The following is an 18,871-nucleotide window of genomic DNA, read 5'->3' on the forward strand; positions in this document are numbered from 1 at the left end:
TCCGAGTGGGACAAAGGGTGTGGCTGTCCACCAAAGACCTACGTCTCAGGACTGAGTCACACAAACTGTCCCCTCGATACATCGGACCATTCCGGATCCTCAGTCGGATCAACCCCCTCACATACCGTCTCCAACTCCCTCCTGCCATCCGCGTCCATCCTGTCTTCCATGTCAGTAAACTCAAACCCTTTGTCCGATCCTCGCTTCATCCTCCGGCTCCGGATCCGCCACGCATCGTCGACGGGGGACCCGCCTACACTGTGGAGCGCATTATTGCCTCTCGCCGCAGAGGTCGGGGGGTCCAGTACCTGGTGCATTGGACCGGCTATGGACCAGAAGAACGGTCGTGGATCCCGAGTCGTTTCATCCTGGACCCTTCTCTGGTGACTGAGTACCGGCAGCGTACCGCCGCCGCTCCGGGGCCGTCGGGGGTCGGCCCTGGAGGGGGGGTACTGTCACATGATTTCGTCATGTGACCGGGAGTAACACGGAAACGAGGTAACGTGACTCCTATATATTAGGCTGGAGAGCAGCTGCAAATTGCTCAGTCATTGAATGACGCACGCCATTCGACTCGGCCCCGAAAACCTGCAACCCAGTAAGACCGTACCTGTCCTCTCTGTTCTCCTGACCCTCGAACTCCTTCCTGTCGCCCTGTCCTGCCCTGTATCGTGTCTTAATATGCGAACGACAACATCAGTGTGGTGTTGCGGCTCGTGCCGTCCCCGTTCGCAGATTAACGTGGAGGAACTTACCTGCCTCCCTGCGTCCCACCGCACTGAGGTCTCTCGTTTCCTCCTACACGTCTCTCTCGTTCTGGTCCCGGTTCGCGTTACAAATACTAGTTAAACATAAAATACTTCTTAATTTTTTACTTTGTAATCTTATAATGTCATAACCTATGAATCATTTATTGATTTTATTTATTTATTTTTTGTGTTCAATTTCAATGTATTTACTGTCTTATTATTTTTTCCCAATGAAAATGATATAACCCTGTTTTGTAACCCTCGGTGCAACTTCTCAAAAATATTCATACACTCAACATTGGCTCATTTTGAAAGTATTCTGCTTCAAGGGCCACAGCAAAAATGGGTATGGCAAGTCAGGATACAACATGCAGATTTTTTTTTTTATATTTGCTTGTAAAAAGATGACCCAACTTACAGTGAGGGGTTTTACCATTATGAAGCCACAGAGAATAAGCACAGCATATTTATTCAATGTCTGTGTCAAAAACCTGCAAACACAGCACATGGGGCACACAACTAAATGAGCCCTCTGCATTTAACCATCACCCTTTGTGAGCAGTGGGCAGGCATGAAAGGCGCCCGGGAAAAAGTGTGTCATTAGACATTCTAAAGAAAAACTGCATGTACCAAGAAACTGATCAAACTGAGCAGAGATCCAACACCCGAGAGTGCGTTGAGGGTGGTGTGAGTGTTAGGGGGGTCTGTTTCTTGATTGCTATCTTGTTGATGCTGTGGTAGTCAGTGCAGGGCCTTAACTCAACATCCTTCTTAAAACCAAAAAAAGAACCCTGCCGCGGCCGGTAAAGAGCCTCAGCCACAAATTGCTATATGGTCTTATTCTTGGATTTTAAGAGGGTGGAAGATGTGGTGGAAAGGGTGCTGCCTTAAATGGACAGAAGATGGCAGCCAGAACATGCAGAGTTACGGAGCAGTGCAAGGAGGCTGGTGAAATCACCATTGTTTTATTCTGAGACAGCGTTTCTTGTAACACCAACAGATTTTACTACTTGCGTGAAAAACACATAAGGAAAAGGCAAGACACAAACACAAGTAAGATGTCTGGACCAATCATCAAAACCTAATCACCATCAAAGCTTCCAAGCAACTCAATCCCTGTCAGGCGAGGTAGGCCATTTTCTTCGAACAATTCAACTTCCAACTATCTTACCGTCCCTCACTGTCCCGACAGCACGCTGCAGATTCCTTATCCTCTGACCCCTGAACCCATTCTCCCACCTCATTGCATGTTAGGTCCTCTCCGGTGGTCCCTGGAGACTAAGGTCCGGGCTGTCCAGACGTCCGACCCTGGCCTGGCCATTATATAGATGTACCTATTGTAATTTGCATAAAGCTGGTGTGAATTATTCCATGTTAAATGTATTAAATTAAACATTTGACTTTGTTGCATCAGGTTTTAATTAACATTAACATTTATTTTCTGGTACTTAGGTATATATGGAGGGCTGCATCAAGAGGGGCATAAATTCTTTATGCAGAGAACCTCCCTTGTTGATCTACTGTGGCAACTCCTAACAGGGAAAGTGGAAGGGAGACAACAAATCCAAAAAAATTCCAATGCCTATGAGTATCATAAGATCAGCATCATGCATTTTGACTGTAGATAGGCATTCAGTTAAGTTTCACTGTACACATGACAATAAAACAGGAATTCGAATTTGGAGAAATGTTAACAGGACAAGCACAAACTTCTGAAAGAAAACCATATAACCCTGTCTTACAAGCCTCTTTGCACATTATAAGACATACTGATGCACTCAACATTAGCTCATTTTGAAATTATTTTGCTCCAAGTGCAAATATGCTGCATAACAAATCATGATACAACATGCAGGATATTTTTATTCTTGTAAAAGCATGGTGCACTGAGCATGCATGATTGACTTACAGTGAGTGGTTCTAGCTCTGCACAAGCACAAAGAATGATTACAGCACATTATTATTATTATTTAATGTTTCTGTGTCAAAAGTCTGTGGAAACTCAGTATGTTATAACCTTATTCCAAAATTGATTATTATTATTTTTTTCTCTTTTCCACTGAGGGCATTCTAACATTTCTGCAGGATCTGCTGGAGCAAGGTCACTCATTTTCAACTATAAAGGTTTATATGGCAGCTATTTTAGTTTGTCATGTTGGTATTGATGGTTGATGGTTAAGGTCATTTCGTACAAAACTGCATTGCTGCTGGCGTGGACATCAGCCATGCGAGTGGGTGACCTCACCTGAGGTGTATGCACTTTGCACCTGGTGATACTAAGGCCTCGTTTACACTGTCAGTTAAACGTGACCCAATCCCGATTTTTTGCGACAGATCGGATCTGTTCCATGATGGTGTAAAGTGTAAACACGTGCATTTGGATATTTTGAGATCGATTTCAGGCCTCGTTCATATGTGGAAATAAATCAGATATAAATCAGATGTGCCAATGCGACTGTAAATAGGCAGATCGGATTTTCGTAGACATTGCATTCTGTACGTCATTAAAACTGTGACAATTTAGTACTTCATTTTGGTTTAATGATGTCAAACAACAACAAACAGAAGAAACATGGAGGAGGAAAGTGCAGAGCAGTGGTCGATGGCTGAAGTTACATGCCTTCTTAGCCTGTAGGGAGAATAGTCAGTTCAAGCTAAAATTAAAGGCTCCTACAGAAACAAATCTTTTTTTGAGGATATTTCGGCTGCAAAGGAATATGCTGATTCTAAAAAGATGAGCCAATGTTAGATAGCCCGAACCTTTTGCAAGCCACCACAGAGCAACCCCGACGCGCATCTGCAAAGGGATAGCCCGGCGAAATGTTGTGTCGTTGTAAGAGAGAAATGAAAACGTTGACACAGCAAATCGTAAGTTGGCTTGATCATTCTAAAATTTTGGACCCACTGCTCCTCGCTAAAGCCCGCCACAATATTCTCCCACCAATCCTGAGATCTCTCACGCACCAAGACATTCCTCTGTATGGTCGAGGCCATAATAACTGAAGCATATGCGCAATAATTGCCCTTTTCCTTCTTCTCCGCCTCAAAGTCATCGTATTATTTGGCAAACTTTGCATATATCGCAGAGCTAGTATTAAGCATATTTTCACATTCGTCCATCTTGGCTACTGTGTGGCAAGTGTAAACAAGTGAATTGGATATGGGTCACAATTAACAAAAACGTGTAAAAAGAAGGTAAAAAAAATCAGACATCGGCAACAAATAATAATTGAGCATCAAGATCTGCAGTGTAAACAAGGATTAAAATTACAAATCTGGCCTATGTGCCTGAAGATATGCCAAAGTCTTTCAGTTCTTTGCCATTCGAGCTGCCCTCCCTCCCTCTACCACCTTTTGTGACGGACATGGAGAGGTGCCTTCATCTGCTCTGCCCATTTTGAACATTGCAGGCGTATGTGCTTCGTACTCAGGCTTTCCGGTCATGTGAGCAGCTGTTTGTCTGCGAAGCCAGGGGAGAGGCCAGCCTCTGTCAAGATTCAAGATTGGTCTATTGTCAGTACAACTGTCTGGCCTCTGTGTCTGTCACATGAGATTGTGGAGGCCAGCTTCTTGGCTTTTAGTTGCAAGGGAATGGTCCCACCAGATGGGGTTAGGGAATACTCTACCACCTCCATATAATGCTGTACATTAAATCAAAGAAATTAATTACCAGGAACAGGACAGACATGGACAAAAAGTTAATTAAAAATAAAGAATAAAAAGAAAACAGAGTAAAAGAGAAAACATGCAGCTATTTGAATTAAATTCAATAATTGAATTAAACATTTAAGGCAACATAGTAAAAGAGTTAAGAAAGGACTGCCTAAGAAAGCAAATAAAACACTGCATAAGAACACTGTATATGAACCACCTCACACTGGGTTAAAAGCCAGGATGTGAGTTTTTTTAAACAAGATTTAAACAGTGATTGACGGCGGCTGTCTGACACTGATTGGTAGGTCTTTTAATAATTGTGAGGCAAAAGCTGCCATTAAATTGATAAGCACAAGTAATGTAGAGTTCCCAGAATCATTTGTTAAGAGAATGTCATTAAAAACTGTTAACAGAGCTGATTCTGTACTGTGATGTGATTTAAACCCATTTCTGGTAGGTAGTAGCCTAGTGGGTAACACACTCGCCTGTGAACCAGAAGACCCGGGTTCAAATCCCATTTACTACCATTGTGTCCCTGAGCAAGACACTTAACCTTAAGTTGCTCCAGGGAGACTGTCCCTGTAAATACTGATTGTAAGTCGCTCTGGATAAGGGCGTCTGGTAAATGTCCAAATGTCCAAATGTTCTGTTCAAAAAGGGCTGTAGCTGGACATGAACAACCCACTATGCCACCACTGGCTCATTGGTACAGAAACCGACTGAATTGACTGAAATTTGGTCCAAGTAGGTAAATATTATGCATCATGAATATGTATCATGACAATATGAACAGAGACAAGGAGGGACACATGGGCCAGACTAATGTGCAACAAAAGTTTTATTTACAGTGCGGGATGTGATGTATGCAATCAATCCAAATAGTGCTTTTTACACACCACCATTAAACCCTCAACCACTCACGAACTATATACAACACCGGCACAGAGCCAGACACTCTAACAAAGGGGAATCCACGCACATACCAATACACACACTGGCAGAGGAGGGTACACGTAGAAGGAAGAGCCAACATTAAAGTAAATAACAAAGCACAATGAACAAACAACAATTCCAATCTCTCCCCTCTGAGCAGTACGCTACCGTCTTCCTGTTTCAGGCCTCCTCTTATCTGGCCTCCTGGCATCTGAAGACTAGCCACCAGCCCATGGGAAGAGCACTCCTGCCCCTTCCGGGCTTAAAAAAAAAAAGAAAGCACACACACACACACACACACACACACACAAAAACAACAGAAAGACAATCAGACACAAAAAACCCAGGGAAGTAACAGGGGTGTGAGTAGAACACTGAAAGATTATGGTTGATGCCGTTTAACAAATCTTCAGATATTCAATACGTTTCTCTTTTTTTTTTTTTACGTATGTATACCCACAATGCATTACAGCAAGAACCTAGAACTCAGAACATATTGCACAACACACCAATGACACCCCACTATGAGTATGTAAAATTTTCTCCCCCCTCAGCAGGAACAACACAATATAAATAGGACACTGGTGTGGACTACCCAAAACACCAGCATAGCCATTTGGATTATTCTGGTACGTGACAGGCTATGCCTAGGCAGTGGTCAGATTGCAGAGACTAGAGGTCACTCATGAATGCATAGCAGTAGTCCATCGATGAAATCAACACTGTGGAAGAAATATTCTGGGAAATAAGATCTTATGGAGGCTTTAGTTAATGGTTGACTACTTTGGTGCAAACATGCTTATGAGATGATTGGTTCTTTCTTATAAAAAAGAAATCCATTCATCATACTAAGTGCTCACAAAGAGAATGTGTTTTTTTAATGTAACTCAGTGTTTATATTTGCTTTTTATAAACCAGTGTAAATGTATAAATTCTGAACAAAGTTCAGAACCTAACAATGAACAAACTGATAACCTAAGTCTAACACAGATAAGAGCTGTTCAGCTTTTGAACTCCATTGCAAGTTGTAACTGTACCTACCACCACATTTGCAGGCCTACAGCTTCTCTTTCAGTCAACACTTGTGATACCACCATAACAGAATACTTTCAAGGTGCAAATGCAGTTGATAGAGCATTATGAAAATAATTGATTAATTTATTATATGTAATATATATTTTGATTGAAAAGAAATTAGTTGTCAGCTGTCTCACATATCTAAGGAAATCATTTTTATCTTATATTTTTCTTTTCTAATGTAAAGAAATACACACAAGCCCTGTATTTTAAATAGTGGTGGGCCGTTATCGGCGTTAATGTGCTGCGTTAACGTGAGACTCTTATCGGGCGAAAAAAAAAAAAATATCGGTCGTTAATCTATTCACAAAGTTGGGTTGGGAGCTGGATCTATACTACGCAAGCTATTGTGCCGGAGTTAAATGGTTACACTAGATTTATAAGTATATTTCTTCTTTCTTGTGTCTTTTAGTGTCTTATTTCCTAAAAACTTTTATTTTGTTTCTGAGACCCGGTTTAGTTCTCTTGGACACATGGCATGAGTTGTGAGGTGCGTGGGGTTTGTGTGCCAAAAGTAATTTCTTTCATTTAAATTTATGTACATATTAGGAATATTTTGCATTTTATGTTCTTTTAATACTGTATATTGTAGAGAGAGGTGCAGAAAGACGCGATGTTCTGACGCAACCTTGCTTTTTGTACAGGAATGCAGTATTGTAAATTGTGAATGCTTTATGTTAATGTTCAGTTCTCTTGGACACATGGCGTGAGTTGTGAGAGAGAGAGGTGCAGAAAGACGTGATGTATGACGCGATGTTCTGACGAGACCTTGCTTTTTGTACAGAATACACTTTGCACAGACAATCTCTTGGGTGTCAGCTCATCATTTGTGGTTCAAGAAACAAAATCAAAGAGTTACACAACGCAGAAGAAGAACCGCTACACTATGATGACTTTCACCTTGATATTTTATCACGGATGTATACCTAGCCGAATTGCACTGTAGGGGGCGAGAACGAGTCTTTGAACTGTGAAATTATCACATCAAACGTGACGTGGTAACATGGATGCAGCTATTTAACTGAATAAACAGTTGGTAAACACAAGTACATCTTATTGAACATAATTTATTTTCATCACCAATTAGAACAGCTTTCTCAAGCAGTTTGTGATGCACTTTGGAAACAGGAGATGAGCCCCTGGTCTAATGCGCCACCCGGCTTGAGAAACCTGTTCTCAAAGACTTACTTTTAGTCATTATTTGGGTAGTGCACATATTCTGAATGCCTTCGGCAGAATTCAAATGAGCCATTTTAATATAGATTAATCTAGATTTGTCAGGATTGACTGCAGCTGTGCTCAACACCGGTGGCCAATCCTGACGGTGCATAAAACCCCTAGATTTCCGCCCCTTCGAAAGGGACGACATTTTCGTGGACTCTACATGAACTAGACTTTATGTGTTATGTTGTGAGTTCTGGCAATCACCACACGCCTGCGGGTTTGTTTAAGTTTATTCCCCTTTATTTCCCGTTTTGGCCACCGCGGCATTCTTTATTTGTGTTTATTGTTTGTTTAATAATAAAAACCCTTCTCAGCATGTCAAACCTCTGCGCTTCCTTCCCCCGTAAATCCGTAGTCGTGACAAGATTACTCTAGATTAATTCCAAGATTACAGTGAGATTAATATAGATTAAGAAAATTAATCTATGACCACCTCTAATTTTAAAACACTCGTCTGATATTACTGGCATGAAAGAGGTATGGCACAATAGAGGTTACAAAAATGAATAGTTTCTAGTTTATTAACACCAGTAGATTACTATTGCTGTTACATGTAAATCCTGTTTGTAAAAATGGTACCAATGTTACAGAGAAACCCAACATAAAGGAGAAAGGGATAGAGGAAGAGAGGAAAAAGCCAAAAACCAAGCTGCAGAGAGGCATAGCGAAAGCAAGACTCAGAAACCCTGGGGAGAACCTCCCAGCTCCTGATGGAGCAGGAAGTGAAGAGCAGCCTCAGTCCACAAGAGAAAACTCTTTTATACATTTGACTTCCAAAAAGTTCCCACAGACCAATCCGGATTTGACCTTATCTTCCTCGTCATGACACCCCAAGCCATTTGCTGGCTTTTGACACCTCTTGTTTGGGGATGTCACAGCTTGACAAAGATTCACTGTGTGAATGCAATGGCGCATGGAAAGTGGTGAACAGTAGAGATGATGGACCATATGAGGTGCAGGCAGTGTTAGGCTGGATCATGAACGGCTGTTTGTTGAGCCATAGACGTTCTCGCCCGAAAATTCGCCCGAGTGCTCCCACCGTGAAGAATAAGGTGGTAAATGCGTGCATATACATATCACCCATTGGCCTTTGAATTTCTAAAAGCATGTTGACAGTCATGTTGACCTTCCCCAAAAATCTACGCAACTCCTGTCTAGTGGTGGGTGTAGGAAACTCTTTGCTTCAAGTGTACGAACTTGACCATGCCCCACCTGATTCCCCAGATAGGTAACTGTAGCTTTTCCAAATTCACATTTTGCCAAGTTTAGAGTGAGACCATGTGTACCATGTTAAAACTGTACACAGCATCTCCACATGTTCAGACCATTGGCTAAAGCATTGTTCATTAACCGTTGAGGCACGTTCCTTAATCAAAATGGCATTACAATGTACTGCAAAAAAGTTATGGGAGGTTATGAGGACAGAAATGTCTGCAGCTCTGGGAGTTAGTAACTCCTGCCACTACTACAGGCTCTTATGGTTGAAGTCGAGGTGTAACTGGTGAGCATTGTAGAGACCAACAGTTTACTAATGTGTGACGTGCTGGCAGTAGCAGCAGGCGGTTAGTTTCAGCTGTAGATTCAGTACAGAACATGGCAGTACAGTGGGATGTGAAGCAGGAGCTGCTAAGTACTGTTTCAAACATGCAGGATGGTGCTGTAGTCTGTAGTGGTATTCTTAACCTGGGAATATTGATGAAAAATCTCTGGCATAATAGGTGTATTACCAACAAGAATAGGTGCATTACCAACAATGATGATTGATATGAATGAAATATGGATAGTGTCACAGATGTTACAGTACAGCGCATATTTTTTAAAGGGTGGAATTACAGAGACAGAGACCAGATCTGCACCTGCACCTGATTCAGGGCCCAAATAGCATTCATTCTTTCTGTCTTGGCTTTAAGAGAGCAGAAGTACTTCCCTGACCTCAAAAAAGAAAAGAGTCCATTGTCAGGATGACAGGATGACAAATTAACTTTTTATTTTTTCTGGCAGGTGCAAAACCTGCAAGAATCAAAGTGGGATAGATGGTAGAATAACAACATTTATTTCTTATATAGCCCAAATACACATACAGTATGTCTCAATGGGTTTTGACAGACCCTACTTTATAGGTCAAAAGTAGGATTTTGTAGTCAATTCTTAATTTGATGTGTAACCAGTGCAGTGATTGTAAGACTGGAGTGAGGTGGTCAAATTTCCTTGTTCTATTTAGACAATCAAAGCAGTGTGTATTGCTGTTATCAGTTACACACCTTGTGGGAACAAGGAGATCGTTTTTCACTTTTTTTAAGTCTGGCCAGTGTTCACTTTTTTCAGTATGGAATGGGAGATAATCCAAGGAGAAGTGATCACTAACACAGATTTCGACAGATTTGAGATCAATATTTGAGATTTATGGATTGTTTGTGTATGAGTGTGGTGTGAAATTTCTCGTCTGGGGAGCTGCAATAAAGGAAGTCAACTGAATTGTTTATTTGTATTTATTGTTTATTTGTTAATAAAACCCCGTTCCCAGCATGTCAGACCTCTGCGCTTCCTTCCCCCGTAAGCCCGTAGTCGTGACACAGGCTGTATAACCTGAGCTCTGAACAGAGTTCATTGCCCAAACCTACTGACAGCAGTGATGATTCTCATTCATCACCTGTGGACTGCAATGAAGAGAATACTAATGAGAGAAATATGCACAACTCTACATGTTGTAACCTGGCTTACCAGGACCTTAGGACATTCAAAGCAGTGTGTATGACAGTTAAAATTTATACACGTTGTGTGAATGAGGAGATAAGATCACTTTCACATTCTTCCAAACAAGGCAGCTTTCAAGCATGCAGAAACCTGTTTTTTATACTAAAATAACATACAAAATTGCAAAGTTAGATACAATGCAACCTCTAAATTAGATTCAGTGTTTGTCTCCTACACCACAATACTGGGCAATACTAATTACTGCAAAAGGTGAATTGTCCAAATATTGAGCAAAGAGCGCAGCCCTTGAGGTGAGTCCAATCAGGTGAGCAACTGGTCTCATGTACACCTTTCTGTAGTTCTGCCATTGAGCTCTGGGCAGTTAAAGAAGGGGCCCCGTAATCATAAAGTTGCTGGTTTGAATCCCGATCCACCAAGGTGCCACTGAGGTGCTACTGCCACACACTGCTCCCCGGGAACCTGTCATGGCTGCCCACTGCTCACACAGGGTGATTGGTTAAATCAGAGGACAAATTTCACTGTGTGCACTAAGTGCTGTGCTGCTGTGTATCATAAGTAACAATCACTTCACTTCACAGATCGACGATTAGGACCACAGAGCCCTATGTGAGGTTTGCTGCTATTCCAGTTCTGACTCATCTGAAGTCCTGGCAGGTTTATTTGAACCGATCCACAACGTTCTGACAGTAGTGCCATCTTTTGTTGCATAGACAACCTGGAGAAAGGTGGCATCCTGAGAGGACTACAGAGAGGACTACAGTGAAATGTACCACAGTCACCTGAGCATTCTTAATAAATCGCACTTCTCTTTCCCACTAGCCCCCGAAGTGGGGACAATTAGATGAATAGTAGAAGATTATGTAATGCCAGTTTCAGATTAGTGAATTCCCTTTCACTATCTGTAGTGAAGTATGGAATTGTGGGTTTTGTTGGATGTATGCGGGTCGATATGGTGGGTGAGGCAGGTCCAGGCTGAGAGGAGCTACTGGATGGCTTGAGTTATGCGCTGGCCATATAGCATGAGAAGGATCACCTACTGTAGGCCCTTATGGTTGAAGTCGAGGTTTAACTGGTGAGCATTGTAGAGACCAACAGTTTACTAACGTGTGAAGTGCTGGCGGTAGCAGCAGGTGGTGAGTTTCAGCTGTAGATTCTGTCCAGAACATGGCAGTACTGTGGGATGTGAAGCAGGAGCTGCTGTTGTGTTTCAAACATGCAGGATGGTGCTTCAGTCTGTAGTGGTATTCTTAACCTGGGAATATTGACGAAAAAACTCTGGCATAATAGGTGCATTACCAACAAGACATACAGGGAGTGCAGAATTATTAGGCAAGTTGTATTTTTGAGGAATAATTTTATTAGGGGGGTTTTTTAGGGGGATATCTGTGTGTGCAGGTGACTATTACTGTGCATACTTATTAGGCAACTTAACAAAAAACAAATATATACCCATTTCAATTATTTATTTTTACCAGTGAAACCAATATAACATCTCCACATTCACAAATATACATTTCTGACATTCAAAAACAAAACAAAAACAAATCAGCAAGCAATATAGACACCTTTCTTTGCAAGGACACTCAAAAGCCTGCCATCCATGGATTCTGTCAGTGTTTTGATCTGTTCACCATCAACATTGCGTGCAGCAGCAACCACAGCCTCCCAGACACTGTTCAGAGAGGTGTACTGTTTTCCCTCCTAGTAAATCTCACATTTGATGATGGACCACAGGTTCTCAATGGTGTTCAGATCAGGTGAACAAGGAGGCCATGTCATTAGTTTTTCTTCTTTTATACCCTTTCTTGCCAGCCACGCTGTGGAGTACTTGAACGCGTGTGATGGAGCATTGTCCTGCATGAAAATCATGTTTTTCTTGAAGGAGACAGACTTCTTCCTGTACCACTGCTTGAAGAAGGTGTCTTCCAGAAACTGGCAGTAGGACTGAGAGTTGAGCTTGACTCCATCCTCAACCCGAAAAGGCCTTACAAGCTCATCTTTGATGATACCAGCCCAAACCAGTACTCCACCTCCACCTTGCTGGCGTCTGAGTCAGACCGGAGCTCTCTGCCCTTTACCAATCCAGCCACGGGCCCATCCATCTGGCCCATCAAGACTCACTCTCATTTCATCAGTCCATAAAACCTTAGAAAAATAAGTCTTGAGATATTTCTTGGCCCAGTCTTGACGTTTCAGCTTGTGTGTCTTGTTCAGTGGTGGTCGTCTTTCCGGGACGGGCACACTCTCTTCATCACTCTCGTTGTAATCCGTGTCTCCCTCGTCTTCCTCATACTCCCGGAAGTCACGTGGGTAATCACGGATGTCGCGACGATCTCGGACGTACGCAATGGGCGGAGCACCGCCCAAAGAAAATCCCCGTCATCGCCGCTTTCGTCATCCGTGTCCTCCCACCGGTGACTCCGAGGGTCGTCCACCCTGGACCCAGGGCGCGATCATCTCCCATGGCCACGTCACTTCCTCGCTGCTGCCGATGTCTTCGCTCCGCCCACTCACCCGCTGACGTTGTCGCTTCTGGGTTTCGCGGATTTTCCCGGGAGTGACGTCATCACGTGGCACCGTGCGTCGTGGCTCATCGGGGAGAAATCGCTCTACCAGAACGGGCGGCGCGTCTCTCCACCGGCGCCCGAACTCGTCGCGCCGGGCTGCGTCCTTCACGGTGTTTCTTCTCCTCTGCTTCTTTTTACCTCTGCGCTTTTGAGTAGAGGGACGACATTCTGTCACGACTACGGACTTACGGGGGAAGGAAGTGCAGAGGTGTGACATGTTGGGAAGGGTTTTTATTACAAATAAACAATAAACACAAATAAAGAATGGTGCCGGTGGCCAAGAACAGGAAAAAAAGGGGAACAACTAAAACTAACCCATAGGCATGTGGCGATTGCCAGAACTCAAAATACACACATACACATGGTTGTCAAGTGAAATTCACGAAAATGTCGTCCCTGTTGAAGAGGCGGAAGTCTAGGGGTTTTATGCACCGTCAGGATTGGCCACCGGTGATGAGCACAGCTGCAGTCAATCCTGACACCAGTGTTCACTTTTTTCAATATGGAATGGATTATCTCGGCCAAGGAGAAGTGATCACTAATGCAGATTTCGACAGATTTAAGAAAAATATTTGAGATTTATGGATCTTTTGTGTATGAGGCACAGAGAGAATCGCCACATGGAACACAGGGAATGGTCAGGTGAAATGACATTTGCAGGTACAAGGACTAGACACATTCAGGCCCGGTCCACACAGAAACGATCTCTGAAATGGTACAATTTCTGTCCAATCTAGTCTAGCTTTGACATGGAGAAGGCATTACAGAGTGAATTTATCTTTTCTGCATCTTCGTGCGGATGACAGAGTGGCTTTTCTGTGAAAGCGCCAGTGCATTAGTGTCACAGTTGATACGCTGATGAAAAAGTGATGCGCTGTGAAAATTTTCTGGATGCACTGTAATAGCCCTTGCAAAGACAAATTGTTTTTTATTATTTAGTGTTAATTGATGGGAAATGTTGGAATGCTGCTTGACTTTCAGTTTCTCCAGAAAAGGGAGAGATTCCTACAGACCTTGCTGCATGTCAGCCTGTACTTTATATCACAGACCTTCCTATCACACCCCAAGGTTGAGGAAGTTCATATGTAGCTCCTTTTACACAGACAACCCATAGCTGTTGATAAAAACCTACAATTCACAGGACAGCTTATGGTTAAAATCTCTTCATCATTATTAACAGGCTGTATAACCTGAACTCTGAACAGAGTTCATTGCCCAAACCTACTGACAGCAGTGATGATTCTCATTCATCACCTGTGGACTGCAATGAAGAGAATACTGAGAGAAATATGCACAACTCTACATGTTGTAACCTGGCTTACCAGGACCTTAGGACATTCAAAGCAGTGTGTATGACAGTTAAAATTTATACACGTTGTGTGAATGAGGAGATAAGATCACTTTCACATTTTTACAAACAAGGCAGCTTTCAAGCATGCAGAAACCTGTTTTTTATACTAAAATACCGTACAAAATTTATAAAGTTATATACAATGCAAACTCTAAATTAGATTCAGAGTTTATGTCCCCTACACCACAATACATTGTGTGTCATGCAGTTAAATGCTTTTTGCAAAAAAAACCCAAAAACAATAGAAACAGTATGCCAGTAAGGATAAAGTGCAGATGCATTACCAACAAGACACACATTTAAGAACAATATGCAGTGGAGTATTAAAGCGGATATGAATGTAATATTGATAGTGTCACAACTGCAGATTTTAAAGCACAGACAACCCATAGCTGTTGATAAAAACTTACAATTCACAGGACAGCTAATGGTTAAAATCTGCATAGTTATAAAGGGTGGAATTACAGAGACAGAGACCAGATCTCCACCTGGCCCTGATTCAGGGCCCAAATCGCCTGAGGGAAGAAGCTCTTTTCTCACCTCAAATGAGAAAGAGTCCATTGTTAGGATGACAAATAAAAAAAAAAAATTCTGGCAGGTGCAAAACCTGCTAGAATCAAAGTAGGATAGATGGTACAAGTACACCAAGCTTTTCATGTGACTAAAAATGTTTTTAAAGACAAACCAAACGTGAAGTCAATGGAATTGTCTGTTGACCTGTCAGGATTGATGGCACCTGGACTTATCACCTGTGCCCAATCCGGACAGCGTTTAAAAGCCGGGAATTTCCGCCCCTTCGGGAGCGGCAAAACTTTTGTGAACTTGACCTTGCAACTGTGTTAGTATTTTGAGTTCTGGCAATCGCCACACGCCTGCGGGTTAGTTTAAGTTGATTCCCCTTTATTACCCGTTTTTGCCCACCGTGCCATTGTTTATTTGTAATTTTTTATTATTATTAATAATTATTAATAAAATCCCCTTCCCAGCACGTCCTGCCTCTGCGCTTCCTTCCCCCGTCAGCTTGATGTCGTGACAGAATGTCAGAGCTGCAGAAGGTGTGGAGTTACAGTCTTTTAAAGGTGGTCAGAATTGGCTTCAGCTGTAGCGATCGCCTGGAGCCAAATAACGGCACGGTGGCCAAAAACGGGTAAAAAAAGGGGGAATCAACTTAAACTAACCCGCAGGCATGTGGCGTGCGGCTTTTAAACGCTGTCCGGATTGGGCACAGGTGATAAGTCCAGGTGGCGTCATATAGCATATAGCAGGTGTAACCGGTGAGCATTGTAGAGACCAACAGTTTACTAATGTGTGACGTGCTGGCGGTAGCAGCAGGCGGTGAGTTTCAGCTGTAGATTCTGTACAGAAAATGGTACTGTGGGATGTGAAGCAGGAGCTGCTGTTGTGTTTCAAACATGCAGGATGGTGCTGCAGTCTGTAGTGTATTCTTAACCTGGGAATATTGATGAATAAACTCTGGCATAAGGTGCCTTAGCAACAAGACATACATTTAAGAACAATATGGAGTGATTCAGGGCCCAAATATTCTGAGGGAAGAAGCGCTTCGTTATTCTTTCTGTCTTGGCTTTAAAGGAGCAGAAGCACTTCCCTGACCTCAAAAAAGAAAAGAGTCCGTTGTCAGGATGACAGAATGACAAATTAACTTTACATTTTTTCTGGCAGGTGCAAAACCTGCAAGAATCAAAGTAGCATAGATGGTAGAAGTATGCAGACAACATCAACAACATTTATTTATTATATAGCCCAAACTCCACACAAAAAAGCTCTAGGAGAGAGAAAAAAGGAGTGGGAAGGAGTGATACAGAGAGGGACCCCCTTCCAGGGTAGAGTGAGCCTGCAAGTGGTGTCAGTGCAGGTTTGTGATTGTCCAATAAGAGAATAAGGCCTACAGTTGTATAGGTGGAGAAGTCCAAAATAGTCCAGTGTCATGGTGTACAATACATGTCCATTATGATGCTACTGGTCCATCGGAAAATCCCTGAAGCATTAGTTGTTACGGTGGTGGTGCCTGTGGTGACCCTCTGGTTCGTTTCATGCTGAGTCAGGAACCAGGATTTATCTGCTGGTCTCTTCACGGGAGTTTGCCAGTAGTCTAGGCGCTTGATTCAGTGTCTCGGAGAGAACAAACAGAAGCAGCGGCAGACGGTGGCATCGTACGACTGATACTGAAATATGTGGCTTTAATGGTATATTTGTGCTCCAGTGGCCCGATACCCTAACTAGGAGAGCCTAACTAAGGTGAATTTAACACTGTCTGTGCCTAACAAGGGTGACTGTGTGATAAAGTGGACTTTATAATTTACACTCTGTTTGGAACTTTAACAAAAGGGCAGATAAAATAGATGTGTTTTCAGGTTAGATTTAAACACTAAGACTGAGTCCCGAACACTGACCGGCAAGCCGTTCCACAACTACGGAGCTGTATAAAAGAAGGATCTGCTCCCAGCTGTGACCCTCTGTACTTTGGGTACCAGTAGTGACCCTGCATCCGTTGATCGCAGGGGGCGTGGCGGGTCGTAAATAACTAAAAGTTCACTCAGGTATTGCGGGGCGAGACCATTTAGAGCTTCATAGGTCAAAAGTAGGATTTTGTAGTCAATTCTAAATTTGATGTGTAACCAGTGCAGTGATTGTAAGACTGGGGTGATGTGGTCAAATTTCCTTGTTCTATTTAGAACTGTAGCATTCTGAACAAGCACATAGACACAGAGAGAACATCGCTACATGGAACACAGGGAACACTCTGGTGACAGGACATTTACAGGTACTAGACACATTAAGGGTTAGGGTTAGGGTGAAAGTGCCGCTCTGGGAAGTCCTAATCAGGTAATTCCTAAAACATTAAGTCTAGCGGCCCACAATTCAGTGCTCAGTCATTGAGTTCAGCAAATTGCGTTCAATATTCTGCGCTTGCCATGGGGCTCAGCACAAGAAATTGGCATGAACTTTAACCACAGTGCATGCACAAGACTGCTGCAAAATCACTCTTGTGCCGCATCATGGCATCATGATGCACAGGCCTACGGCATTTCCAGGGCGAACCTGAAGAGGGGCATCAAAAAGGCCAAGCACTGCTACAAACTAAAGCTAGAGGAATACTTCTCCAATGCTGATCCTCGACGCTTGTGGCAGGGCATTCAGGCCATTACAGACTATAAACCCAGCAACTCAGCCCCCACAACCACAGATGTCCTCTTTCTGAATGAGCTCAACGACTTTTATGCTCGCTTTGAAAGAGACAACAAGCAACCTGCTGTCAAGATCCCCTCATCTACCGACCACTCGCCCATCATACTCACCTCCTCAGATGTTTGCACTGCACTGAGCCGGATAAACGCGCGCAGGGCTGCTGGACCAGACGGCATCCCGGGGCGCGTACTTAGAGCATGTGCAGAGCAGCTCGCTGGCGTATTCACGGACATTTTTAACATGTCTCTCGCCCAAGCAGCTGTTCCAACATGCCTCAAATCCACCTCCATTGTACCAGTGCCGAAACATTCTAGTCCAACATGCCTGAATGACTACCGCCCTGTAGCACTCACACCCATAATCATGAAGTGCTTCGAGCGGTTAGTCCTGGCACATCTGAGGGACTTCCTCCCACCAACTCTGGACCCACACCAGTTTGCGTACCGTAGCAATAGGAGCACAGAGGATGCAGTCTCCATAGCGCTGCACTCTGTACTCACACACCTGGACAAGCAAAACACATATGCACGGATGCTGTTTGTTGATTTCAGCTCAGCATTTAACACTGTCATCCCCTCTAAGCTAATCTCTAAACTTAGAGCCCTGGACATCAACACCTCACTTTGCAACTGGATTATGGACTTTCTGACCAGCAGACCACAGCATGTAAGGTCAGGCCACATCCGCTCCACTACTGTCACGCTCAACACTGGTGTACCACAGGGCTGTGTGCTGAGCCCCTTCCTCTACTCCCTCTTCACCCATGACTGCCGACCTATGTATGGATCAAACTCCGTTATTAAGTTTGCAGATGACACCACGGTGATAGGTCTCATCGACAACAACGATGAGACTGCCTACAGGGAGGAGGTCCAGCATCTGGCCACTTGGTGCACAGAAAATAACCTTCTTTTAAACACCACCAAGACCAAGGAGCTCATTGTGGACTTCAGGAGGGAGAGAAGAGGCTCGCATGATCCCATCCACATCAATGGGATGACTGTGCAGCCTGTTACATCCTTCAAGTTCCTGGGGACCCACATCTCAGAGGACCTGTCCTGGAGCATTAACACCTCCAGCCTGGTCAAGAAGGCTCACCAGCGCCTCTTCTTCTTGAGAACATTAAAAAAGAACCAGCTACCCACTACCATCCTGTTGAACTTTTACCGCTCTACAATAGAGAGCATCCTTACCAGCTGTCTCACAGTGTGGTATGGAAGCTGCACTGTTGCTGAGCGTAAGGCGATGCAGCGGGTGGTGAAAACTGCCCAGCGCATCACAGGGACTCCACTTCCATCCATTGAGGAAATCCAGAGGAAGCACTGTCTGCGTCGAGCTCACAGTATTCTTAAGGACTCCTCCCACCCGGCCCACGAACTGTTCTCTCTCCTGCC

This window comes from Denticeps clupeoides, chromosome 14 (genome assembly GCF_900700375.1).
Source record: "Denticeps clupeoides chromosome 14, fDenClu1.1, whole genome shotgun sequence".
Taxonomy (NCBI): Eukaryota; Metazoa; Chordata; class Actinopteri; order Clupeiformes; family Denticipitidae; genus Denticeps; species Denticeps clupeoides.